Here is a 26,931-nt window from a genome sequence, read left to right on the forward strand (position 1 = left end):
GACCCCAGCATTCATTCCTGCCTGTGGCAGGAGGTCAGGCTAGATGATTTGTTCAGGTCCCTCCTGACCCTAGCTACTATGATACTATGAAACTCGAATTCCTTGATAATAAATTTCTGCCAATGGGCAAGTGCAAATCTACCTACAGTTCTGACATTGCCAAGGTATTCTGAACCCCAATTCACATCTAATCCCCAGCAGGATTCTCAAATGATGTCTTACCTTACCTATGATGCCAGATTTTCAAAATGTTCAAACAGCACAAAAGAGAGCTGGGATGAGCCTTTCCAAGGCCAGCCAGGCTGGCAGGCAAACATTTCATTTTTACTCAAGAGTGCAGTGGGGAAGGCATTCACTTGGAGGTAGGAGACCTGTTTTCAAATCTCCATTCTGCCTGAGCTGGAGCAGGGAGTTGAACCCAGAGCTCCTATCTTCCTGGAGATTGGCCTAACCATCACTGGCCCAACTTGTCTGAGACTTTTTTTGTTGAAGCTGTTCCACTTTATACAAATTATTTTATACAAATAAATAAATAGGTTTGCATTAAGAGAGAATAAAAATGAGTGATCAACTGAACAGCTTGGCTGTTAAGGCTTGCCTACAATGTAGAAGAATCAAGTTCAAGTCCCTTCTCTAAAATAGGCAGAATGGCGATTTTAATACAGGTCTCCCAACTCTCAGATGAGTGCTTCCCCACCACATATTAAATTACAAGGCCTAATGGTTTCTCTGTCTTCACAGCTTAGAATCCCAGAGCAGTGATGTTGCCTCCCTCCAGATGACTAAGTGCCTAACCCGGGTATTTCTTCCTGGCCAGAAAAAGCCAGCCCAGCTTGCTGATCTTTGAGGATCCCTTTCTTTAGCACCTAACTCTTCATATCATATAGAACACTCACATGTCTAACAGGGAAATGCCACTAAGTACCAGGGCACATAAAATTGTGGGAATTTAGCTGCCACTTGCTGTTGTTTTTGAATAAAGAAGATCACCTGCAAATGGACAAGGTTTAAGCTATTTAAAAACCAACAAAAAATAAATAGTTTTTATCTCATAAAATGAGGTAGTCCTCAATGAAGCTACTATCAGGGCAACATGCTGCATCAGAAATATAACAGCCTCTCAAAAGCAAAGGGCATCCTGAGCTAATACAAACAAAAGCCACTGCCCAACTATGCAGTATGTGCTTACATATTATACCTTATAGGCATGGTGGCAGCTGAGGAAGTTCTACGATACTTGGACATAGGATTCTGGTACATTTCTTCCCGGGGGGTCATCTACAACAGTACCATTAACACAAATGGGAATCACACATGGACAAAGGGTTCAATATAGTGTCAGATATTGAATTGCCTAGATATTATTTAAACTTTGTTACAGAAGTTTAATAAATTCTCTACAATGAATACTATATTGAGAACTAACATGAATTCTGCTTTTAAGATTTCCTGTTATATGGAATCCTGAAACAGGAAGAAATGAGAAATGAAACATCTAAAAATATAACTTGTGTTCTGGATGTGATTATTAGCCTCATCTAATTTTTACATCAATCGATTTCTGAAGCTCTTATTTTACTGATCTCCAGCTAACATCCACTCTGTGCAAGGCTAACAAATGCTGATAAAACAATTTTCAACAAATTGCTTTTTTCCAACAAAAGATTTTTCACCCACTTATAGTGGACTTCCCAACTGGGTTGGCACACAACAATGATCTAAAATGGAGCCACAGTGAAAAATATTTAATTCCCAGACATATTTTCATTATTCTCAACTGGAAGAACATAGAATGTACTATTAACTCACCCTTTCTACCTAAGGATTTTATCAATACTCTAAGTCAAAGATAGGACAGGATTATGAATAAAGCCTACAGGATTTTAAAAAATCCTTTAAAATATGTTTTTACTATTAGAGTACTATTAGATTCAAAATAAACCTATGACTTCCTAGTTCAAGATTTCACTAACATTGAAAGTGATCAGTTCACATGAGGGGGTTCCTGAAGTTATATGCTAAAGTTATCACTGTGGTACATACAGTCATCCTGTTTGCAACTAAAGTGAAAGCGAATATTTTAATTAAAAAGGTTTTCATAGCCATTATTGTCTGGTATATAAATAACACTTTATTAAACAGTGTATTGCTATTTCAGTTGTAGATCTCCATCTAAATTAAAGCAGATTAAAATTTTAAATAAGGCACGTAGGCGTGAACATGTCTCCTCCCTCCTTTATCCCCTTCTGCTTCACTATTCTACTCTTTAACCAAGAGGAAAAAAAATCCCTACTTTTGAGAGCCATTTTTATATCTAAGTGCTTGTTATTTCCAAGTTCTTACAGTGATTCTAGAACTAAAATCCACAATCTTTAAGTGAAGGTCAAAAGTTATTAGCATAATCATGATGTCAAAACACAAGGTCACCTTATTTACTTTCATTCTAGGGGTCTACTACTTAGAAATAATGATATTAATGATGACCCCAGGGTTTCAGTCATAAACAGATAGAAGGGTAGTAACATTTACAGTTGCATAAAAATTTGGAAAAGAAACATCTGATATGGTTACAGTTAGTAGGATGCACTTATCCATATTTCAATAAAGTGCTTAAAATTGCAGGGGAACTATAGTAAAAAGTTCAGTGACTCGCTGTCTTCTAATAGCCTGCCTCAGTCTACTAAGTGGCTGCCATATTGCCATAATCTGGGTAACTATTGGTAAATTCCACACTATGTTAATTCCTTTTGGTATCTCAGTAGTACTGAAGTATTGCGATTTTTGTCTTTTGTATGAGTTAGGTTTTTTTTTTAGTGTGTGAGAGTGTATATGTGTATTTACACCATCACCCATTAAGGTTTCCTAATCTCTGGCATTGTCAAATTTTGTTTTCAATTGTTCATAATTTGCTGAACTTTAATGGTTTGGCCTTACATTTTCTATGGTAGATAGCCTCAGGCTGAACTTTTCTTAAAATTTCCTCAAAATAATTTAGGGGGTGGTTCTGAGAATGAGACTGAAGAAAAATACAGTATTTTCACCTGTTAATAAAAACCAAATAAACAGATGAATGTTCTTTGAAAAAATCCAGTGCCTCGTGATCAGGGATACTGGTTTTCTCTGCTTAAAAATCCCAAATTCTCTGATAAAAATCCAACATTCTGTGATTAAAAACCCCAAAAGTGATTTCAAACTGATTTAAAATTGCAAATATATCAATAAAACATTGTGTTCAACCGAAACCTATTTATATATATATATATATAGGTATCGGTTGAACACAATGTTTTATTGATATATTTGCAATTTTAAATCAGTTTGAAAGCCTAGCAGTGCCTCAATCATTACAATAAAATTAATTCTAAATACCTATATATATAGGCATTTGATTTGGTTTTTATCAAAGAAAATCAGAGTTCTCCCCTGCCCCCTTCATTCACCAGGATGCAGGTCCAGCTGTGGCTGTCCCCCCAACACTGCTTTGAGGTGCTGAGGACCCCTGATATGCTGGTGCCCTGCTCCTGCCTGTGCTGTTGCCCCTCACTCCCAACCCATAGCCCTCTAACCCTGCCAGCCCTGCTGACCCAGTCTCTGCACTGCCCCCCCCCAGCCCTGCTGGTGCCCTTCCCTCCCAACCCGCTACCCCCCATCCACCCAGGGTATGAGGAAGGGGGAGCATGTGCAGCAAAAGTGGGGGTGTGGGCATAGGCAATGTATGGTGGAAGCTGGGGCACACAGGTGACATGTCAGGGGGCAAGGGAGGGCACACGTACCCTCAGATTTCTGTGCCCACAGCAGGGTGTGAGGAATGGGACTGCAGCCTGGTTGGACCAGCTCTGGGCAGGAGCCACCTCTGCAGCTCAGCAGGCAGGACCCAGCATAAGAGGGAATGCCACGCCACCAAGGTGACGCATGGCAGCACAGAGCTGTGGCCCCCGCTGTTGCCAGAAGGGCAGAGGGTGCCTCACCTTGGTAGTCATGGCAGCATGGCACTCCCTTCCACACCGGGTCCCACCCACTGAGACGTGGCAAACAAAAAGACCCAGATCCCTGCTCATGATTATAAGTAGGGAACTGCAATTTGGCAGGGTGTCAGGAATGCACCTTCTACCTTTTCTATGAAAATCTGCCTTTGAAAATAAACTGCAATTTGTATATGCTCTGTAGACTTTAGCAACTAATTCCCAAAGGTTCTGGCTACATTGGGTATCTTCAAGCCTTCCTCCCTCCACCCCACTGAGACTATGCTGCAGAAGCACCGGCCTGGGGCTTCTTTTTTAAATCCCTGAATCAGGTAAAAGGTAAGAATCTCTCCCTCCTCTCCACCCCCTAGTCATGGCACCCCCTTCCTTCCCCTCCATGCTCAGCAGTACTTCCCCTCTCATTCCCCTCTTGCCACTTGCTATCCCTAACTGAGCTCTGGAGCTGCTCCTGCCTTCCTGTAGCTGAGCTTGTGGGGAGTCAGGCTCAGCTGGAGGCAGTAGCAGCAGGCAGGCTTCCTGCTCCCAGGCTGGTGGAGAACACTCAGAGGGCTTGGGTAGGGAAAAGGAACCCTCCCACTTCCACTGCTGTCACTGTCCCCAGCTGAGCCCAGTTCCCTGTGCAGCCTGGCTGAAGCAGGGCAGTAGCAGCTCTAAAGCTCCCTCCTCTGATAGGACAGTGTCTCAGGATGGCAAAGACCTGGGAAGATGTCCAAGACAGGGTTCATGGCTGCAATCCTAAGTGGACATAATCACCTTTCTCTGGCCTGGAATCAGGCAAATAACTGCCTAAGCCCCACCACTCTTTGGCTTCTCAACACATTGACTAATTTGAGAAGCTCCCCATTCAGCATGCTGGCTTTTGTCAGTTCCCTTCTTAGAAGCTCCAATATCCCCACACATTGTGCAGTAAGTCTAGGCATCTGACATCAAACTGTGAGTAGTGAATTCCACTGCAGAGCAGGGCAGCTATATAATAGACAAAAGAGTGCTGAACAGAGCACCTTGACAGTTGAGATTGGAAGCATTCCTGTCCTGCCCACATAGATGAAAGATTTAAGGAGGAAGATATTACTCCTACTCAGACGGTCTCAAAACAGTTAATGAAACCCCCAATTAAAGCAGCACGCCTTAAAATTCCTGTTGATATCACTTAATTCATATTAGCTGCACTTCAGTTGATGCAGATCACCTGTCCACACCTTTCACCACCCTCCACACACACACACAGCATCTGTTCATCTTCCTGCTCGTCCCTGCTGCATCTTTCAGGCCCAGCCTACCTGGAGTAGAAAGGGAAGCCAATAATTGCTAGAAGAATTCATGAACACCTAGTTGGGGCTTTGGGTTAATTGATCTTCTATTTTCTACCTTTCTTCCCAGGAACCTGTGAAGGAGACAGCAACCAACTTTTGATAGGGAAATGTTTGATGAGAAAACAATTGTTCTGATTTGACATATTGCCTGCAGGAAGGCATAGGGAGCAACAAACCCCCTCCCCCCCAAACCCAACAGCTCAGAGTCAGCTCATTTCCCTTCTCGATTTGGCCAAATTTAATTGCTCTTTTCTTGCTACTCCCTTACCAAAAATCTGTTGGCCTTTGTGATACAACTCTTCAGTCTCTTCTCTGTCTGCTCCTGTGTTGAGGTGCAATGGCAAAAGTTATTGGCTCCCAGTCCTAGACAGGCTATGATATGCCTTATATAATTCAGTTCAATTAAAGTCTGCCCCTGAGTATTGTAGCCTATGATTCCTGGTCTGGCTCCCAGGTCATTCTGGAAAGTTTAAACAACTATCAGCTCTCTGCGACAGTAGTGGGATAATTAGATAAACTGTTTAGCTAATTTTTATCTACTGTTAGTTCAGTTTGAAATGATTCATAGACTTGCTGCAAACAAATCTAAACTAAGCGGTTCTGCGAATTTAACTAGTTGGATTATCATGTTTTTCTATGTGTATCTCTATCCTTATAAAAGCATTCTAAGGTTCAATCCCAGCCACATGTGCAGCCTGGCTCCCCACCCTCCAGCTGTGTGAAGATCACAAGCAGCACAAATGCTGGCTACTTCTCCCCCACACCTCACTGCCCCCAGGAGAACAGCAGGCAGGAGAAACCAGAAGAGAGAGGGTTAGCTTAGAACCCCCAGCCTCCATGGCACATAACAGCAGGAGCAATAGAAGGAGTGGTTGTCAGGCAGAAGCCAACAGACCACATATTAACCTGTCGCAGGCTGCATGCAGCCCATGGGTTGCCAGTTGGACAGCCCTGTGGTAGGCCATTTTTTAGTATAAAAGGCAAGTGTGGGTAACTTCAGGCCCTGACAAGCTACCTCAAGGAAACGGTCTGTGTGATAGCAGTTTGCAAGCCCTAAGACATAATGGAAATATTTTTTTTCTGCGATAGTTCTTTCTGTCTGAGGATCGCAAAGCACTTCAAGATGTGCAACAGGTTTCAGTAGTAATGTGGAGTAAGCAAATGTGACTATGTTGCAGAGGAGGAAATTGAGACACAAATTACAAAGCTAGACTATGACAGACCTAGAAATATCATCTAGATCTTCTGGTGTCTATTTCTGGGCAGTAATCACTTGACTGCTTTTACTACGCTCCTCACAGCCAGAAAGATTTTGCTCTGTACTTCAGAAAGTTTTACATAAAAAAACTGTTTTGCTCAGAGGTAGAGACAGTGTTTGGTAGGGGTATTTCTACACTGATGGGGTCAGCCAACTCTGAGCTGTGTTCTAGGACAGCTAAAGTGCTAGGAGTACCAGTCCTGTCACTTATTTCTACTCCCTCTGGGAAAAACAGTTTGTAAGCATGACACAAGGCTTAGAGCAAGGTGGAGGAAGAGACCTTCCAGGTAAGTAAACTAGAACAGGAGGCTAAACAGGTCCTCTCACCTTGTAAACCTGCTTGTGTGGACACATTTAGACTGCCTCTGACCATATTAAGGAGTGCTGCTGTGAAAATACACACTATCCATTTGCTTCTTCTCCTTGTATACTCCTTGTATACTGCATATTCAGCCAGTACAGCCAGGCTGAATATGCAGCAATAAGCATGTTGAATGTATGAGTCTGGGAGCAGCACTGGGCCTGACTTGGGTGCACATCAAACAGCATCTACCTTACATTTTTGGCATTTGGAGCAGACACAGTGGAAGCAAGAGGGTGGACATGTTTTCACAGCAGCAGTCCCCAGCATGGTTGGAGGGCAATGTAGAAGTGTCCTTAGTTACTATAAGCTAAACTATCGATGAACCTACTATGTTGTTGGAACAGCTAAACTGAAATTGTATTCCTAGTATAACTATTACATGGACACAGAAAACAGAAGTAAAAAGGACAGATGAATGTGTAGCTCACATAGGACACTATTTTTAAAGGATAGTCACTGAAAAATAACCATCTCAGTCTGTACAAATATTTAAATATATAGTATCCATTTAGATTATTTTGTTGCAGTATTATGGTGGCAGGACACCTTTGGGTCCCTGCCACTTTAAGGGCAGAAAACAGGCAGCAGCCAGGTGCCTGATGAGGACAGTCATTTTGGACCCAAGGATATAAGCTGGGCTGCAATTTACTCCAGGAGGAAGGAGGAAACATCAGGCTGAGAGGCTGCTCCAGCCACAGTCAGGAGGTAAGGGTGGGGTGGGGGTGACCCCTTGTTTTGGATTAGATGTAAAACTGCACCCTGCTGGGGAAGGCTGGCCTGGTGGGGCTTCTAGTGGTGTGGGAGCCCCCAAGAAATGCCAGGCCAGTGACCTCCCTGGTGATAGGCAGGTTGGGGCCCCTTATAACCCCAGCCCCACATCTGTGGTGGTGTACTAACGAGCAGAGGGAGCCTGGGGCTTATCAAGGAGCCTTGAGGCAGAGCCCAGGCCGGAGGAGGGATCTGGGGCTGTGCCTAGGCAGCAGGGGAAAGCCTAGGGGTGTGAGAGAGACCCTGAGTGAAAGGGATGACGAGTAGAGAGACCCTGAGTGTGGGTGAGTGAGGAGGCCCAGTGGGGGCGTAGTGGCCTGGCAAGGGGCCAGGAGTGAAATAAGCCTACAGTCATACAATTGCTCTGTCAATGCTGTGAGGGTAGCGGGAGACACCCAACAGACTGCGCCAGGGCTGACCAAGGTGAGGAGAGCTAAGCTTGAAGCTGGGTGAAGCTGGGCAGGATGAGTGTGGCTGAGAGAGGGCAGTATGAAAGAGGCTGGGTGAGAGCCAGCAGAGTAAATGGAACCCCAGCAAGACAGAGGTGGTATATGAGTGGCCCTCTGGGGCTGTAGAGAAGAGCTACAACTCTGTGCCCAGTTTGCTCTGCCCATAGGCCGGGGAAGTAACAACAGAGTAACATCTGCGAGGCATGGGACCCGTGAAGGCGAGGTCAGAGTGGGTGTCAGGCCCTTGTCACCAGGGCGAGTAATGGGTAGCCTCCTGCCTTAGTAACAACTCTCATATTTTTCCATCAAGGTGCGGCAGCCAAGCAAAGTGGGCGGTTACCTCAGGAGCAGGGAGGCTGGCGGAGACCTCCTGTTACAAATACATTATGTATGATTCTTAACTGCTCCAACCATGACCTAACTGCAATATTCCCTTAACAATATTCAGTTTTACATTACACTCTGAAATTTGTTTTTTTTTATATTAATGTACTGTACCTTGCACATAAATAATAACCAACCACTTATACAAGCATTCTTTCTAGCCATAAATATTATTTTTATATAGTGGAATTTAGAAGTCAAGAAAGTTCTTTGCTGGCTTGTTTTCAGACAATATCACAGACTTTAAGCTACTTCTTTAGCAGTATCTTGGTGCCTATAACTATAAAAAAGATGCCTGTAATTTTATAAATTCTTTAAACAGAGGTTACATGGCTTGTTTTCTTAAATAACTAATCAGTCTTCTTTCCCTTAAGGCTGATTTCCTGGAGATGTATTCTTATAACCCAAGTGTTTTTAGTGATACTTATCATTTTATGTATTTTGGATCAAAGGAACATCTTTTAAAGAGAACTAAATAGAATTCAAAAGTCTTTCCTTCCATGACTCAGGAATGGGATACAATTGAATTTAAGACCTGGAGGCTGAAAGATAACTATTCTGTCTGTCCTGTATGGCAAACCTTTTCCTCCTCTTCTCCTGTGTTTTTGAATAGGGTCTGAATTGACAAATTTGTGAGGTAACATAGCAATTAAAGGTGAAGCAGACAGCTCATGTTTTAACTACCATACCTCATAAAAAGTGACGATGTTCTAGACTTAAAATAATACCCAAATGATATTTCCTAGATCTGAAAACTTCAAATATGTTCAATATTTCCTTTAAGACAGTGGCCAGGATTCTTCACTGCTTTACATGTTATATAATCATCCACAACTGTGCAAGGTGTTACCCAATCAGAGTAGCAGCTTATTTTACATAGTTGTAAATTACTAAATGTGAAAGACAAAGAAGAATCAAGAGGACATACTAAAGCCACCTTATCACTTTAAGAAATTCTCCTTGAAATGATTGACTGTATATTCCTTGTGGAAATTAAATTGTACAAATTTGTAAGTCCAACAACATAGTATAGATAGTTTCACAACTGCTGAATTTAAATACAATGTCAATAAAGACAAAACAAAGTATTTAAAACCTGAATGGCAATTAGGAAAAGACACCTAAGATCTAATCCTTAATGTTTTGTACTGTCTAGATAAAAGTATGTCTTGACTACTAAGCAGGTCCCAAGTAGATAAATAATCCCTTCACAAATTACAGCAACAACCCAGTATTCATATAGGTTTTTTCCTCAAAGGGCTGGGCCATTTGAAACCACTTGCCACTTTCTCATCATCCCTGACTTCTCATTAGGGTTACAAATAGGTAGTTATCCTTCAAACTAATTCCAATTAATTAGGATCTCTAACTACTTCAACAGGGAGACCTGAACTTTCTGGGGAGAAATAGACAATTTTTGCTATCCCTCAGCTTTTCAAAGTTCCACAATAAAACCCAGATCTAAACAGGCCCTTAAGAGCTTAAAGCAAAATTTAGGTGCCTAAATCCAAAATTGCAATCCTCAAAGCTCCCATTCAGCTGCTGCCCAATTTTAGAGATGCCTAAAATCTGGAGGTGCCTCAGTTTTATGCATGAAATTCCCAAGGCACCTAATGTTCTATTTTTGGACACAACCAAAGTACTTCAGTCTTGACAGTGTGACCAGCTTTGTACGCATCTCATATGTAAGCCTCACTGAGAGCCACTCTACACATGCAGGTAAAGTTTTGATAGGATCTAAGGTGTGATCTACACCACTGCACCTCCTGCCATGTCACATATGCATGGCAGGAGGCATGACTATAGGATCACAGATCAGATCCCATCATGCTTTATTGCTGGTGCAGGGGGAGCCACGTACCACACACCCTGCACCTCGTGGCTAGGAGACCACAGCTGATGCAATCTCCCAGCTGTGGGATGCACCACATATCCCAGGGTTTGAAGATGGCACAGCTGTGGACTCCTAGCCGGGGAGGGGAACAGACTACACGTGCAAATTAAAACTGGATAGAAACCAGCTATAAAGTTATTACACATTTTCCAGCAATAACTTTTTAACTGGTTGGACCTTTTTAAGGCACATAGTTAATTTGCATGTGTAGCCTGTCTAAATTAATTGTGCAATTAACCAAGTAATTGCATAACAGATGTTGCATGTAGGGAGGGCCTGAGATTCACAACCAGGCATTCCTCTGCCTGTTGCACCTGAGAGGCCCTATCCAGAAGGCTTGCTGTGAAAACACTTACAGGATTGGGCTTCACACAAAATGCAATTGTGGCCACTACTTTATTTGAAAGAAAGATCCAGAGGTGGGAACTGCTACCGCAATCTTTCTATACAGAAATTCACTGGTTAAAGCATTCACTCACAGTGTGGAAGGTCAGGGTTCCTTCAGTCTGAGAGGATTCAAACCTAACTCTCTATAAACACACTCAAACCTAGGTTTAACTAGGGTTGGACAAGTGGGTCACCAGCCTCAAGCGCTGACTCAGAGGGGGTACTAGATTGGTTGCTGCCACTGCTGCCAACCTAGCTGCCTTTACTGCCATGGCCACTGCTGTTGCCCAGGGTGCCACAACTACTTGTTACGCTTCTCCTCCAACACAGTGGGCATATCTACACAAGACATTTAACTGTGCAGTAGCCTCATTCACTGTGCAGTAGGAATGCGTGTCTACCCCTGTGAATGCTTACTGCACAGTAAATAACTCTAATCATGAGTAAATTTGCTACCTGCAAATCCAGGTAGCAAATGTACTTGCGATTATAGTTACTGCACAGTAACACATGTGTAGATGCGACCTGGGAGTAAATTTGCTCCAAGGTCAGCCCTGCCACTAGGGGGCTGGCCTCAGTCTAACCCCAGGGCTCCAGGTAGGGAGCCTCTCCTGCCCCAGGGCTGGGCTGCCTATATGGCAGGCCCCGCCTCAGACCCTTAAAAGCTAGCAGGAATTTTAAGCCCTGGCGGACACAGGCAGGGAGCATGAGGGCACTCCAGGCCCGTGTCCCCCTGGGCAGGCCGTGGCCTAGTTGTGCCAGCCTGCCTGGCACTGCAGTGCCGCTGCCTGCCACTGTTCCTGCTGCTGCAGGTGGTGTTCCCGATGTCAGGTGTCCTCCACCCACTGTGCCTCCTCCACCCAAAACTTGCAGAAGAGCTGCCCCTGGCCTCACAGATGTTATGCAACACACAGGCTGCAAAGATGACCTGGGGGGGGGGGTTCATCTTGGCAAACTTGAGGTGTGTGGTGAGGGCGCACCAGTGGCCCTCGAGGTGGACAAAGGCACACTCCACCAGGGCATGGGTTGGCCCAGGCAGCACTTAAAGTGGGCCTGGTGGGGATCCAGCTGGCTGGTGTAGAGCTGCATGAGCCAGGGCAGGAACAGGTAGATGGGGTCTCTGATGGCACTCAGCTGGAGGTCCAGCACCCCCCAGTGCAAAGCGGCCTCTCTGCACCAGGGCTGGCAGAGCAGAGTTCCTGAAGATGTTGATGTCATAGGTGCTGCCCGCCCAGCTTGTGCTCATGTGCGTGAAGGCCCCATGATGGTCCATGATGGCTTGCAGCACCACAGAGTGAAAGCCTTTCTGGCTGTAATAGTGGTAGTCTCTGTGGGGCAGGCAGGTGACGTGGATGTGGGTTCTGTCCTGGGGCCCCATGCACTGGGGGAATCCCAGGGCACGGAACCCTACCACCGCCTTCAGGGGGGTGATGCACATGGTGCATGGTGTCCCCCAGTGTGTCTTAGAGGGCACCACATACCTCCAGAACAGCCCCCCAGTGGTGGCCTTGTCCACATCAAAGAAGTGGCTGACATACTGCAGGCTGGTGGGTGTGGCCGGCTTGAGCAGGGCAAGGACCAGCTGGGTGTCCATGGAGAGTGGCAGACACATGCCAGTATCCTGCCACTCCAGGTGTGGCCAGAGCTGCCCTAGGAGATCCTGGAAGGTGGCTCAAGTCATGCAGAATGCCTCCACTCACTGCTTGCCATCCCAGGCATGCTGGATAACATGCAGTAATCAGTCCTAGCTGGACCCAGTGGGCCAGAGGGGGCAGGGCTGGAGACCCAGGAGGGCGATGGTGGCCCCAGTGGTGACATCCTGAAGCCCATTGTTGGTGTCCCTGCCAGGGTCCAGCCAGGTGGACAGGGTCTAGGCAGCAGGTGGGTGGCACCAGCTCTGGGTGGCATGCGGTGGCTGGACAGGCCGTCAATGCATGTGAGGGAGCTGGGAGGGCCCAGACAACCATGGGCCAGCTGGCAGTCAGCACACTAGGCTAGCAGGAGCATAGGATGCTGGCTGTCGCTGCCAGGGGCAGGGGCTGGAGCAGCCATGGTGGACTCAGGCAGAGACGGTGAAGAGAGCACTGCTGTATGCTCCCTGTGCTGTGCATGTTCCTCTTGGCTAGGGAAGGGGCTGGCCAGGGAGCAGCAAGTGGGGCTGGCTTTTGAAGAGAGCTGTCAGCTGCTGGTAGCTGCAGCCAGAGCCTGGAACTCCCACCAGTGGTAGAAAGGGCCCATTGCAGGGCCCCAGAGAGCAAAAGACGATTGGCAGCAAATCGGCTCTCACTTTCCTGCATGTGTAGACACATGCCCGGGCCCCTTTCCTCGCAAGTAATTTACTTGCAAGTAAACTGGCGCAACATCAAATGCACATGCAGACACACCCAGCGATTCCTAAGTAGGTCCCTATTAGGGTCCCATGCCGTAAAGAGCCTTTACCTCCCCTGAACCTCCACATAGGTCTAATAAGAAAATTGGCAATAAAAACATGCCTCTCTGTCATGTTCTTCCAAGAACTATCTCTGTTACTTTTGGTCATGTGCTCATAATTAGAGGTAAAAGTATGTGTGTGTGGGGGTGCTACTATGTCTTAGCTGCAGTAAGTTAAAGTTAAAGCAGGCAATTTAGCCTTGTTTCATTCAAAGGTAAACTTCCAGAGTGCAACTCTTATCATGGGGTAAGAAAAGGCACAAGGGCTGTTACCACGCAGCAGATAAGGTTCAGTAAGTCCCTGGCCTCTTGTCAGTTTTGGGCACAATAATTACCCACCAGATGGGAGCAGGGTTAAATAGCCATATGCAGGGCTCTAGCTCAGAGTTTAATTTATTAGATCCATATGGAGATATTGGCTATTCGGGGGGGGGGGGGGGGTGCGTGTGCGTGCGCACGTGTGCTGACCTAACATATGATCTCATAAAAAATTATTGTTCTGTAAGTGAGACCCTAACCAGAAAAAAGTTTAGGAACCATTACCTAACAACTAGCTTACAGGATATTCATAGGATCAGGCACTCTCCACCCCTCTGTTCTACTGTGCATTGAATAATTAAAGATTAGTCAGGCTGGGGCAAAGGGTGGAGGGATGAGAATGTCTGAGTAAGATAAGGGAACTAACTCTTGAGTTTCCCACCCCCGGTATGAATATTGTAACTACTAAGCTATTATATACAAGTAGGAGAGTCGTGCCTCCCCCCCTCCCCCCCCAGTCATATTTTAGAAGAAAGGAGTGGCACATACCCCATTTTTGAGTGAAAAGTCATTGGTACTTACCTGCAAGAGAGGATTCCAGGCCATGAATCCCAACCTAAGTGAAGGTCCTTTGAAAGATCTGAGTAAAGAATCCAAGCTCCAAAAAAGGTGGAATTCCAGACAGCCCTGTTCTTAATGTTTCCCTACTAACTAGTTTAAGCATCCTCCTGCTTGTTGTGCTTGTTTTTGAGGCTCTCACTCCGAGGCATCTAATTTTCCTTATGCACTGCATATGGAGCCTAGGTGCTTATTGTGGGGCTTAGGATTCTACTACAGGGGCCAGGCATCTAAAAGTTAGGTGCTATTGTGCCCAGATCCCTTTTTTGGATATGGGCCTAAATAGTTTTCCCCTCCGACTACTACTTCTGTTTATGAACGCTTTCAGGTACAGAATATAGTTCAATGGCTTTTTTCATATATAAACATTTATAGTTTTAAATTTGGATTTTGCAAGAGAAAATGGGATAATAATCAGAAAATAATACTTCTGATATTTGAAGGTGTAGCTAGGTACATGGGAAATAGTTTTAAAATTTTGTTTTCCTTTTAACTTGGCCACAACATATCAGATGATGGTTTCTCTTAAACTCTTTATTTTCTGGAAAAAAAAAATTAGGAGTTGTAGGGCATTATTTGCATTACAATAGAACACCCCCCACCCCCCCAGTCAGAAGGACACTTAGCTGGGTGTTGCATACACAGGCAGCAACCCTTAAATGTTTCACTTAACCTGCAGGGGTTTAGGTTGTAGCCGTGTTAGTCTAAGGACATAGGCAGACAAGGTTCCTTGGGTGAATTTGAGATCTTTTATTAGACCAACCCAAATAGTTGGAGAATAGTTATTAAGCAAGCTTCCGGGTTCAAAAACCCTTCGTCAGGCTAAGGAAGTTTCAGCAGTTGGTGTGTGCTCTTCCTGGATGGAATCTTAACCTGGACACTTAACTTAGTGATGCTCAGATTGCAGCTCCTGAACTGCAAGTAGTTCTTCAGTTTACTACCTGCAGTTCTTGTCCAAAAATGTTACCATAGTACTGTTCATTTATTTGCTTTGTTTTTGCTTTTGTCTTGTCTTTTTTTTACTGCATCCACTGGCCATTTCTTGCAGTTGTTTCAAATTGTTTAAAAATGTATATACATAAATTGAGTAAATATCAACTGAAGTACTGTTTTTTGTTTGGGTTTTTTTTGTTATGAACTGGGGTGTTTGTCACAATTCACCTAGGGCAGTGATGTACAACCAGGGTGTTGTGACCTCCTGAGAAGGGTGCCACAGCACTTGGCCCCTCTGAGAGGAGATAAGCACTGGCTCCTCCACTTCTAAGCACCCTGTGCCTGCCCCAGCACACCACTCCCTGTGGCCCCTCCCACCAGCTCTGGCAGCACGGGAGGAGCAGGGGACCAAGCAAAGCTGAAAAGCACAGCAGCCCCCATCCCCTGGTAGCCCCTGCAAAGCCTACCCCTGCGCTCCTAGTGGCACAGTTTGCCATGAGGACATTCTGCCAGAGGTAGTAGAAGGGGCTGCGGGAAATGATGACTCCAGGCACCAGCATTCAGGTCCCCGGGGGAACAGCCATGGTAGCAGAGGCAACACTCACTCCTTCAGTTAGAGACAAGGCAGGGAGGGGGGAAAAGAGTGGAAAAAAACAGGGCACAACATGATTCTGCCCCTGCTGCCCTCACCTGGCACCAGCTTCTGCAGCCAAGGTCACTGTCACCTCCTTTCACCTCCAGCAGGGACCGCTGCCTCCTTCAGGGTCTAATGATCCATCCCTGAGCTCCCCAATCTGCTCCATCGAGCAGCCCCTCAGTGCCAAGCACCATACTCCAGCCCCTACCATGGTCTAAGGGTGCCATGCCCACCCTGCCATCCTGTGAGGCTCTTTTAGGGTGATGTGGGATGTTAGGAGGTAAGCACTGTAAGAAAATAATTAAATGAGGTGCCATTACGTTCCTAAAACCTATGGAGAGGTGCCTCGAATCTAAAAGGTTTGAGAACCACTGACCTAGGGCTATCTATGTTGTTCTGACTGTTTCATTAACACAGATACTGCTGACAGACATGGAAAAAAACCTCAAATGGCACTTCACTGGAAGAGGATCATGTCTGTTTGACCTGGCTCCCCAGCATCTATAGATCGCATGCTTCAGTGGGGCTTTTTAGCACTTTTATCTAATAGCTTCTGCTATTAGATAAAATAGCTATTAGATCAGCTATTAGACAAACACGACAAAAACTGAAGCGTATGAGCTATACAGATGCTGGGTGAGCTGGGTCAAACTGTTGTGATTCCTCTTCTGGGCATGCACTGCACTTGACATGGGGGCATGCTGAACTGAAAGGAAAGAGCTTGGGGGGGGGGGGGGGGGGGGAGGGGAAAAAGAGGGGAAAGGAAAGAGTTGGGGGGGGGGGGGGGTGGAGAAGAGGAAAAGGAGTGTTCCCTATGCCTGTAAGGAGGCCAGGCTGTTCATGTGGCTGCTGAGCCAATCAGGACTGAGTGGCACTGGCTTAATTTTGTATCTGAGTTGCACCATGTTGAAGGGGCTATTCATATATAAAATTAGATATTGTTAAGCATCTGAAGGGTTAGGGCCTAAGCACAGGAGAATAATAATAAGCAAATAAACCAGACAAGTGTGAAGGAGAACCTGGTACAAGTTAAAGAAAAATATTTAGGATAAGATAACAGAGGCAGTGGACAGACATCAGTTTCTAAGAACTGCTACTCTCCTGGCAGAAACCACAAGTGTACAGATATTCTCATTTTATCTCTTGGAACAAAACGGCTGCTCCAAGAAAAAAGTAACCCAAGTCCAACCAGGTAGAAATCACTCCTGGAAGAGTTCCTCAAGGGAAAAGTGAATATCTGCACACTTTCCCACAGCTTAAGTCCTCCTGGGAAGCAGAAGCAGTGGAGCTGCAGGAAAGGCTCCCATGCCTTCTGGAGTCTGAGAACACCCTAGTTTGGAGAAGGCACAAGGGACAGCTGCTCCAGGCCCTCTCAGACTGGAGGAGGAGCAGTTGCCAGCTGCTTTCTGTTGGTTCCTCACACACTGGATTCCCAGGTGTGAAAAGCGGGCAGAAGGCTTTGCCCAACTTCTTCATCCTTTTGGTTCCCAGGCACTTAGAGCCAAGTGGAAAGAGCAGCACCATGAGCCCTATGCCTGCTTCTCATTCTAGAGGCCATGGAGTGAGGCAGTCAGTGGGTTCTGCCCCATTACTTTGTCCACTCAGCTTCAGGGCACTGGAAGCCAAGCAGAGGAAGCGGTGCCATGAGCCTCCTGCCTGCTTCTCACACTGGAATCCTCACTGAGAAGCAGGCAGGGACTTTTAACTCACTGCTCCAGTTTCCCTGGGAATGGGAGGACTGGAGCAACCCATACTTTCCCAGACCAAGATCACCCTAGTCTCAGAAACGCACAAGGAACAAGGGAGAGATGTTTCCAAACTAGGGTAACCATCCATCCCTAATTGGGTGAGACAGTCCAAAAATGTAAAATGAAGTCCCAGGCTGAATGACTCCGGGACAGCATTTGTCCCAATTCCCCTCAAAATAGTTCCCATGAGTCACTTCCCAACCCCCAGCCTCTGGGGCTCTGTATCCCTGGTTGTACATCACTCGGAGACATTACAAGGTGCCCAGCCCAGCCCAGCAGCGCATGCTCCAGAAGGATGAGCCCCCCTTAGAACGTCCTCCTCAAGGGAAAGCAGCGTTCAGCCCCCTCTTACTGTGTGCGCATGCGCAGAGCTGGAGAGTGTGGGGGTAGATGGCTCTCCTTACCCCTCCCCCACTCCTGCAGCTGCCCCATGCTGGTGCCTTACATTACTCCCCCCACACACTTACTTCTTGTTGTACAGCTCCTTCAGGCAGTGCTAATGGCACAATACCCCCCACCCCATTTTTTTATGGCATGTGTCTTGCTTTTGCATTTTGAAAAGGTGATCGCCCCATTCCAGACTGAACTGTACCTCTCCCTTTTTCAGAACAATTTCTAGTGTTGGAAATTTTCCACTGCTAGAAACAAACTGTTGTACACAGTCTCCACACCAAATAACCGACTCTCTGAATGGTTTTAATGCATCACAAAACATTAAGTTATAAGTTTTAAGGAGGTATTTGGAGCAGAATATCAACTTTACTTTTATTTTTTTGGCATTTTAAGTAAAATCAAAAGTGCAAAAATTCAACTTCTGAGGCACTGCTGATTTGAGGGAAAAGTATTATATTCCCATTCCAGTTCAATCACTGCCATTCAGAAGTATAGGGCTCCTTTGATATTACTTGAAATACTTAATTGGGAGTGTTTCAAAGGGAAATTGAAACTGAGTGAAAGTGAAATTTAATTATAACATCTAGCTTTTTATATACAATGCTCTTCATTTCCCTGAAAAACACAACAGCTGGACTGGAGGTGTACAACTGTTGTCTTTGCAACTGAAGCTGTATTTACCTTTAAAACCAGAAGTAAACAATGTATTGGTTCCTTCATTTCCATTCCTATCTTCCCCTGTCTCTTTGTTCCATTTCACATAATGAACATACACAAATTTTTGTGGTAAGGTCTAACATTCAAATTGCACTAAATTAAGTTGGACTATTCTGGGACCACCCTGCTCTGTGACCTGTAGTCCAACCTATCCTACCTACATACCATACTAGGATGGCTTTCAACTTTATATTCAGTTCAAATATACATCGACCTCAGAATGCACAGATATATAGAAAGATAGAGGATGTACAGAAGGACCAATAGGCCTGCTGAGTTATATACTGTGAATGTTGAAGTGTAGGATGGATGAAGACTTATCTTCCAATCTATATAGGCCTTTAAATGTCATTGGAAAAATACCCATCAAGTATAGTAGCTTCTTTATGGACTCCACCTATCTCAAAAGCACTACTTTGGGGTATACAACCTGAGGATAGGCGTAGTCCACTTTAGGCAAATATGGTAGTGTTGATCTCTGTAGCCAAAATGTTTCTTCTAATTTCTGTATAGTCTTTGCCCATCCCACAAGGACATGTTGCACTTAAAATGAAAACTAGCTTTCTACTTCTGTTTTCTTGTAAATACCACAAGATGACAGTTGTATCCTGCACTGAAAAAAAATGCCTGAAACCCTCCAGGTGCACACCTTCTATATTCAATGAGGGTTGCAACTGGCCAAGTGAAGTTAGAGGAAGAATTTGGCAGAGAATTAGGCAAATCAGCTCTTTCACCGCCCTTTTTAGTGATGTTTGCAAGGAAATATTTGTAGGGGGGTAATTTTAGTTTTCTTTGCAGGTCTCTTAGACTAGTCAGTCATTGCATAGTAAAATACATAACAAGTGATATTTTTGCCCCTAAGCTATTGCTATTTGAATGATAAGCACATGGTCTGGAAGAAAAAAGGAAAGGAAAGGAATGTTGGAATCAAAAGTTTCTGTGGCAATCGGGACTAACCCCTGAGAAGAGTAAACAGAAGTGAAGTGGCAGTAGCAGCAGCACCTCCCTGCATAGGAAGGAATGGGGAGTAAAGGGTAGCAGAATAGAATATAAGATCACGGCATAAAGGAAAAACAGGACATAAACAAAATAAAGAGAAACAGAAAAAGTGAAAGAAGCCAACAAAACTAGGAAAAAACTGAAATTCTCCTAAAGAAATGAGAGCACTCTCAAAGACTAAATATTTAATTACACCTAGAATGTAAGTGGTCAATTGCTGCTTGACCCATCTTTAACTTGTAAAGTCAATCTTTATGTATAGCATTTGTTTTTCTTCAGTGTCATTAAGGGTAAGTGACAAAGAGTTGCCCCAGCCATGATCTTGCCACTGCCATTTCTCCTTCTATTCGTCTAACTTCAGTGATGATGGCAGAGTTCAAATTTAACAAGTATCCCATCCTTCACTCTGCTGTAAAAGCTGCCTTTTGGGTTCTCCTCATGACTTCTTGGCCCACGCAAGAGGATCACTAAAGAGTTTAGATATAACAAGGGAGTCAGTCACCCAGCCTGAAGAGGCTTATAGGAGTGTAATAGGGAAAAGTTAGAATCAACACCATCCCTAGTAGGAATAAAAGGTCTGATTCTCAGAATGCCTGCTTCCACTACATAAAAATTAGGCTTTTAATTTCTTAACCCTGATTTGTTAAAATTCTTGTAAAAGATCCTTACATTCTCTTTGGAGCTATGTTCAGGGATGGACCCAGGGAGGTTGCATTTTTACCCTTTGATTCCTGCTACACCCAAAGTTTAAACAAACTGGGCATGTATATCTGAGACTCTTAATGTGCATTAGACTATTTCTACTGCACATTAATGTGGCTGGCAAAAACCATGCTAATCTGAAGTATTTAAGTCTAATTCGTCACCTAAAAAGCGTTGATCTGTTCTAATGTGCAGTATCACCAATCATGGCGCATTGTTTAGTACCCGTAATAACGGGTACTAAACTTAATGCACCATAATTACAATGCATTCATGAACAGGTAGACGTGCCCATTGCCTGGTAGCATTTCTATTCAGACAGCAATAGAATTCATGGTTTATAATCTACCTAATTCCTTCTAAATTCATCATTCCACAGGTTTTAACAACCCTCTCTTCTTTTTAAGTCTCCAATGGTTCCACTAATCAAGCTAGACTTTATTCTGTAATTCTGCTGTTTGTTAGCTGTTCCTGATAATATAGCACCTATTTCACAGCCCTGCAGCCTGCTTTTAACTTTAGATAGAAACTTTAACTCAGGTGTGTAAATGTTAACTCAGATGAACATTACCTCAGGTGTGTATATAATTTTCAGTGAAGCATTGGAAGCACCGTCAAGATGCTCAAGAAGGCTAGATTTTGTTGTATGAAATCTGAGAGAGAGAGAGAGAGAGATGTTTAATTCTAATGACTATGGGATTAATTAAACATCTTTTGATTGTTTTTACCTAGTTCAAGGTGTTTTTATATACACAAATGTATGGTATAGCATATTAATGCCTATTTCAGCTGCTTTTTTTTTTTTGCTTCAGTCTTAAACTGAATAATATAGGCCTGGGCCTCTAGTATATTAGTAATGCTTCTAGACTTTTTAACTGGAGAAAAGTGTGTGTTATATTATATGTGAAGATGTACCATACCACTTGCACCCCACTTTTGAAAAATCTTAGATCCACCCATGCTAAATTAATTTAACATTTTTGTCTGTTGTCTCAAAAACCAAAGGTCTGGTGAATGACCAAATAAAATTCAGAGGTACAGATGCTTGGTGAGGAAGTTGTGTATTTAGTGCACTGCTAGAATACAGGGTTGCAGGCTTGTCTCCCAAGTATTTGGAACACCCATGGATTTACCAGTATAACTATGATTAAGTGCAAGGCATAGAATTATTGGCAGTTCAGTAATTTACCTGTTTATCTTGGTTCATATTCACACAGTAATGCTTATCCAGGTATTCTAAGGCAGGACCTCTGAACTCAGCTGATTGGAACCCCAATTCCTCATCCATAATGGTTTTTTGAATATGTGTCAAGTCAGCTTACTCACATCCACATTATGGTTCTCAAAACTCAGTTGCAGTGCCATAATCTATAGGAGCCTATTTCAGGGATCAATTTGTGGTATACTGTGAAACAACTTGTCTTTCCTCAAAGCCCCTAAAGGCAGACGTTATTGCATCACACCATTACACATGGCTATATCAGCCCAACATACCGCTCAGTTAAACTTGCTTGTAGTGGTATAAAACCAGTCATAAGTCCCTACAGGATGAAGCACATGTATTGTTGTACAAGGCAGCTGTACAAGAAGACTCCAGAGGTCCTTTTGGGATGCACAGTCTTGCAGATCCAAAGGACATAGGTAATAGTGAGGAATCAGACATAACAGATTTGGAAGACTACATCCCAAATCTGATGACACAATACAAGCTGTAAGTGCTGCCCTATCCTATACAACAAAATCCCTAGCAGAGAAAAATCTAGCACTGAGTACTGGGATTATCATTCCACAGACATGGGATGAGTAAAAATTGCTCCAGAGCTTGAAGGAGAAAAAGCAGACCTACTCGAAAACTATGGGAGATGCTTGACTCAACCGGCTGGGACAACAGCACACAATTGAGCCCATATTGCTACAAAAATTGGTTGCTATTGCTATTAGGTGAATTAAGTGGCAGGCTACTGGTGGCAATTTGTGATAATAACAGACAAGGAAGTTTATGCATACTTTACTGACATCAAGAAAGTGTTTGAGATTATATCCATCTTCCAGAGAATGAGATACTCAAATTTGAACTGGGGCCACTTATTTTCCTTCCTGAAGGAACTAGTATATGTCAACTGCAAGGGATACTACTCACTTTGTTTGCAGGGTTTAATGGACTACGGGGGGAGGACAACGCACACAAAAGTAGGAAGAACAGTTAAACGCACATCATGCAAGAATTCTGAGACCAAGTATTAACATGTCTGGATAAAACAGGATCTTATGCTTTCCCATGGCATCTCTTGACCACAGTATCATTTGCCCAAATATTTTAAGGGCCTTTATACTTATCCTTTTCTGAAACTGAGCCATACATTAATACAGGACCATATGAACAGTCAGTTGTGGAATAGGGATACTGTGTTTTGGGAGGGCTGAAGACAAAGTGGCACTGCCTCCACAATCCTTTATACCTAAATGCTCCGAATGCTAAATGTGTTATTGTGCCCTGCCCAAACAGGCAAACCTAGAAGCAAATATAGTACAACGTGGACGCTGATAGGCTCCATAACCAATTCCCTGCAACAGGAAAGTGCCTCTATAAGCAACATGAACCTTGGGCCAAAGCAGGATAAGAAATGTAAAGGTAACCTCAGTGCTAGCATAGGAATCTAACTAACGTGTAACGTTGCAGGTTGCATAATACAACTCAGGATAACATGTTAGGAGGCAATAAGGGTTAGATATGCATTCCGTAATTATTTTTAAAACTCTAGAAGCCCCTTCCACCTAATGTACATACAGTATTTGTTCTCGATATATTTTGGATTATGATAGATAAAGCACTGATTTGTCTGCCAAATTATGTGAGTGTTACCAGCTAGTTTGGGGTAATGGTGCCATTTAAGTAAATTGTATAGGTTGCTTACACTGTTTTTATACATTAATAAAATCATTTTGCAAACCCACAGCTTCCTCTTTCATTAGAACTGAGCAGGCAACAGTAGGCATTTCAAACAACAGTGAACTTTATTAAACTCACAAACATGAATAATTAATAACTTAACAAGTATGGCTGCCTATCAACAGCAAACAAATTCTATTTAAATATTGTAGAACAATATGCATAAACAAATTAACAATTTTCCCCCCTACACTTAAAAAACAACAAAAACACACACACACAACCAAAAAAACCCACAACAGACAACCCATCCTCTTTACTCACTTCTATACCTTTTTGTGCATGTAAAATGAGACGGGATTGCTTGGTTCCAGTCCTAAGAGACCACCTTTTTAACTTCTTATGCTATCTGCTGGTCAAATTCATGTATAAGAAGACACCAGAAGAACAATGTCATGAAGCAGTCCCAGCACCTTATGGAGAATTTGAAGAGGCACTGGTGTGGGGGGAAAAAACAAAACAAACAAACAAACAAAACGTGCTTATACTTGCATCTGTATTAGTGCCATCACCGGTAGCAGGGTCTGTCCAACAGCATAAGCTTATCCTGTGAGCATAGTTAGCATGAGCACCAAACTTTACAGGAACTCTCTTGAGTGTGGGCATTTGCACTTATTCAACACCATCATAAATATTGTTGAAGTTCTATTGTATGAAGTACTGCCTTCTTCATAACCTCTCTCCAAAGCTTCTGCTCCCCCTATGCCAAGTACTCTTTCTGATCCTGCTCTTACTCGGCCTATTTACACAATGGTTCAGAGCATTTCATTCCTCTGCTTTACATTTTGGATACATCATCCATGACATGCTTCCTTTTAACCCATTACTACATCATCATCTATGTGCTGAAGATAGGTACTCGGATCTTGTAGTGCCTGCAATAAGGTATGCAAAAAGTCCACTCATTACCTTTTTTGAAGGTTAGAAATGGTAACAAGTAATACGCTGAGTCTCCAAGCTGTTTGCATCTTTTTTCATTTCTGGTTATGTCAGCCCTGCTCATTCTTGAGATTAGTGGGCTGGAAACAGCAGACGAAAGGCAACAATTGTTAACAACCCAATTAAGTATGGGGACTTTTTTGTGCATCTTTTTAAATCATATATTTAAGATGGTTTATAACTCCCAATGGGCAGCAACAGACCCATCCCAGGGTCTGTCTCTCTTTCAGGTAGGGGACAAACATTTTGGAGATACCTGGAAGGAGAAGAGATGGCATTTGGGGACACTTACAGTGGTCCCCTCAAAAGTATGTCCAGGGGCTTCTTTGAAGTCTGGTGACAGCAAAACATAATTGAATAAAAGTTTCTTGTCAATAGTCAGTGGTCCATCAAGTTTTCTTTGACCAACTACACTACCTGAACAGCTAGAATTTCTGCTGTAATACAAATTTAAAGATATCACTTGCCATGAACATTGACAACCTGCTTACCTAGCTGTTGTTTTAATGGTGTCTGTAAACTAGAATCTACTCAACCACCGCCAGCACTGAAATATTTGGCCTTTGCCATCTAGGGCTTCGCAAAGCTCTCTGCAGAAACTGTGACAGAGCAGCTCCCACAGAAACAGACTAATGCAGCTGGTGACTTTCCACATTAGCCAACATAATTTGAACTCTAATGAATTATACTTACCCTTAAAAATCTTATGTTCAAACTCTTACTAAAATTTATTCTATAAACACTATGCTTATGTGGACTGTAAAAATGTATTAGGAAAAAAAAAGTTGTGGTACTTTTAGAGTGATGTTATAACCAGAATAGTTCAGGAAATCATATGAGGGGGCAAGAATATTTTTTGGGATGGTACCATACTTACCAGAATCCAAGACAACCCTTAATGTAAGATGACTCCCTAATATTAGATTGTATACTTGAAAATTATAATACATTTTTCATGTCTAGAATCTAATTAATTGGCAGATCATTTTTAAAATTTGTCCCCCACCACTACCGTAGCAGGGAAAGCAGCAGCAGGGGGAATAGGCAGCAAGAGAGACAGTGAAGAGGGAGGTAAAGGAGGAAGCAGTGGGTGGGGGGACACAGGCAGCTTGCCCCTTCCTTCTTGTCCCTCCACATTTACCCCCCTTTTGTGCCCATCCCCCCACCTGCTGCCTCAATCCCCCGCCCTTCCCATCTCCCCCCACCATAGCTTCTTCCCCACCTGCAGCCTCTACCCTCCTCGCCCTCTACTTACCCTTACTCCAACAGCAGCAGATTCCATCCCTGCTTCAGCCTGAGGCACAGGGCTACAGCTCTAGTCTGGCCCCATAGCAGTGGCAGGGAGCCTGCACTGCTGCTACAGGGCCTGGCCGAAGCAGGAATAGAGCCAGCCAGCACTGGAGCAAAGATAAATGGAAAACAAAAGGTGAGGGGTGGGGCAGAAGGGGCCTGAGGATGCTGGAATGCACAGATGGCACCAGGAAGATGGGTCTGGGAAAGGAGATTGGGGGGGGGGGGGGGGGGGGGGGCAGGGCCCAAGGCAGCTGTGGGGTGCCCCAGGGTTGGGGCCAGAGCCATAGCAGTTGCCACCCCATAAATCAATTGAAGAGGAGGAGTTTTTTTTCTGCATATTAAAACCTTATCTTGGAATCAAATAAATACAGTATCTTTTACTGGATGGCTGGGAGAGATTTCAGACAAGTTTTTGAACACAAAGTACTCTGCTTTACATCTGAGAAAGCTCAAGCTGTGTCTGCTTCTAAGTAACGAGTAGGGCAATAACCTGTGAAAAATCTCTATATGTAAATAAAACAGCCTGCCTAAAGGAATAGAGCAGAGCTATAAAAAGAGCAGAGATATTATTGTGGTTAGGGAAAAGACAAGAGAATGGCACTAGGAAGGATAAACTGGTAAGTGAAAGAGCAAGATCCTTTGGGGGGGGGGGGGGGGGGGGGGGAAGAAGGTTGTAGAGTGCAGAGTTGAAGGTAGATTTTGATAAGCCATAAAGTCAGTGTCTGTATTTAATCCCTGGTTTTGATGTCCGGTAAAACAAATTAGGAACGTTAGGTCTCAGGCCCATCTTCTGAAGGCGTTTTGTAAACTTCATTTGAGCATGAGAATTGCAAGGTGAGAAAGCAGTTGTTTTACGAAACGTGCTCTCCCATCTGTGTCTACGCGTCTCTGTCCTTTAACTTTTTCCTGAGTTTGTTCATTCTGCAGTGTTGTTTTTGCTTAGTTTCACCCACATAGTTTCAATGAGGGCATTTGGTATATCTCATACAGCATACCACATTCTGGGACAGCCATGTGTAGGATCCATGGATCATGATGGTTGTGGGGAGTGTATAGTATGGTAGCAGTTGAGATGAATTGACAGGTTTTAAATTTCTTGAAGGCATGAATGTTCCATTAGATACATGTAGATCAGCTGGGAGTTGCTTCTGACCATGAGTTGGGCCAGGTTCACAGGTTGCTTGAGAGCCAGAAGCAGGAAAGCTGGGAATATTTCTCTCAAGTTCTGATCCTTTTCAACTGTAGGCTATAATTGAGGATCCTTATCAGTTCCAGGGTGGGATGGGACATGACAACCAGGGGTGGGTCAGTGGGGGTTTGCGTTGCAGGTTACTGGAGACCACCATACTCACAGACAAAAAATAAAAAACAGTAGTCATCCCAAACACCAAGAAAGGAGTAAATTATATAGTCAGGCCCTCAAATACCACTCATCAGCTCCAAGGAGAATGCTCGTGACACTTGACTCCCCACCCTGAAAAAACGCTTTGACCCAGCAATAACGCTTCAGCAGG

The 26,931-nt window shown here is 43.9% G+C and overlaps 1 long non-coding RNA gene across 7 annotated transcripts in view; it reads right to left on the reverse strand.

Annotated features, from left to right (window-relative positions):
- LOC102376747 overlaps positions 1 to 26,931 on the reverse strand; it is a 52,152-nt gene that overhangs the window by 13,864 nt on the left and 11,357 nt on the right. For 2 of the 7 annotated variants that reach the window (XR_001358353.2, XR_003094944.1), the window contains exons 1-3: positions 23,458 to 26,925; positions 5,565 to 5,618; positions 5,264 to 5,367 (exon numbers count right to left, since the gene is read on the reverse strand). This is a non-coding gene — a long non-coding RNA (uncharacterized LOC102376747). Of the gene's footprint in view, positions 1 to 5,263; positions 5,368 to 5,564; positions 5,619 to 16,470; positions 20,001 to 20,806; positions 20,889 to 21,424; positions 21,614 to 23,449; positions 26,926 to 26,931 lie in introns of those variants that run through there. The other 5 variants (XR_003094945.1, XR_003094943.1, XR_003094946.1 and 2 more) reach the window with 5 other exon arrangements.

This window comes from Alligator sinensis, unplaced genomic scaffold, assembly GCF_000455745.1.
Source record: "Alligator sinensis unplaced genomic scaffold, ASM45574v1 scaffold147_1, whole genome shotgun sequence".
NCBI lineage: Eukaryota > Metazoa > Chordata > Crocodylia > Alligatoridae > Alligator > Alligator sinensis.